Source organism: Mesitornis unicolor, unplaced genomic scaffold (assembly GCF_000695765.1).
Source record: "Mesitornis unicolor isolate BGI_N332 unplaced genomic scaffold, ASM69576v1 scaffold12806, whole genome shotgun sequence".
NCBI classification, from domain to species: Eukaryota; Metazoa; Chordata; class Aves; order Mesitornithiformes; family Mesitornithidae; genus Mesitornis; species Mesitornis unicolor.
Window position 1 is genome coordinate 3,259 of NW_010190347.1, and position 1,708 is coordinate 4,966.

The window sequence follows — 1,708 nt, forward strand, 5'->3', positions numbered from 1 at the left end:
GCAGGGCCAAAGCAACCCCTTGCTGTGCCTCTCCGAGTCAAGGCTCTTACTTGACACATGGAGGTTTTAGGGAAATTCACCTTTTTGTCACCACGGAGAGATTCTGCGGGCAAACAGCTGGCAAACAGTCACAAGGAACACGCACACCTCGAGCGAGAGCAGATCCCAGCGCTGTCTCGCCCGCTATGGGAATTTTGCTATGTAAGCTCCAGCTGGAAACAAGAAACAAATCAGTGCCCAGAGCAGAGGCGGCTCTGAGCAGCCGGGGCTGCGCACCCTTACACAACGCTGTCAGTCCCGATGGCACCGCAGCGCGCTGATCGCAAACCCGGCGCTCGGGGGGAAGGGGAGCATCGGTGTTTCCAGCAGCCAGGGTTTGCCGAGCACAGCGCAGCCACAGCGGGGGTGACCCCGAGGAGGCTGAGCTGGCACGGGTCAGACCGAACGGTCACCGGGATTTCGGAAAACGCTTTGCAAACACAACAGGTCGCAGTGAGCGCTCTCCCCTCGCAGGCTCCCTCCCCTGGCTGTGCTATGGAGCTCGTCTGGGGTCAGGAACACGCGCAGCACGACACCGGGCTTGAGGCGTTCTGCATGGGCAGGCCGGGCAGCGTCCTGAAACACAAAGACATCAGCGACGAAACCTGCTGACCAAGCTGGGGCACCACTGACCCCATTTCTAATGGCAACGAGGAACCCTCCACAGCAGACACTAAGGACACGAGTGAAAAACCCAGAGTTGCCAAGCCTGCACATAAACCAGACACACGTGAAACCCCAAATCACTCTGAGGGTTAAGTTCAGGTGGAGGGGCCTCCATAGGGGCTGGCCCAGTCCTGACACTGGAGCCTGCTTCAGTATCCACCCCCCCCACACCGAATAGCACCGAGCCCTCAAAGTGGGGGGGGAAGAGAAGAGAAAAGAGGAGCTGAGCCTGCAAGGTCAGCTCAGCAACTGGAGCGACCGGTGATGGCAGCACAGCCAGAGGCCGGATGGGATGAGATGGGGATGAGATGGAGCCGCACGCAGCCAGGGGCTGCTTCAGACACAGCGTGGAGGGGGCGACGGGGCAGCTTTGGCGATGGCTCACTTGTGAGACAGGCCCATGGGCTGGAGACGTGCGAACAGCCCCAGCCAGCAATGGGAACAGGATTTCTGCTGGTGCAGAAGAGAGCCAGTGGCCTGAAAACGCGATTGAAGGCTTTGGTGAGCTTTAATTTCAGCTGCGCAGCCGCCAGCTCCAGGGGGAGGGTGCGAATATCCTGGGGAAAGTGGGGGAAACCCAATTCCTTGAGTCTGTCATGACTAGACCGTACAAAAAGACTCCCAAACGCCCTTTAAGAAGCAGTCTCCTGCTGGCCAGGACGCCGACTGCACTGCCTCGTAGGCCTTTTCCAGCTCAAGGACTGTGTCATTGCAGGCATGGGCCAGCCTCGCCGCTGCTTCTCATTAGCAGTGCCCGTTTGTGCCGCCAGTCGGCCTTAACCCACAAGCAGCCGAGGCAGAGCCGGCCGTGACTCAAAACCCACGGCCGATCGCTTCTGGGACTGCGCGCCCAAGATCGGTGCAGGCTGTTTTACAGCTCAGCAGTTCAAATCTCGGTCAGCAGAAGTTAACTGCGGATCCCCAGGGGGCCCGCTTCACCTTGTCAGCGCCGGCGGAGCAGGGACCGACGGCAGCCGCTGCGCAGGGGACCGCAACGCACCAC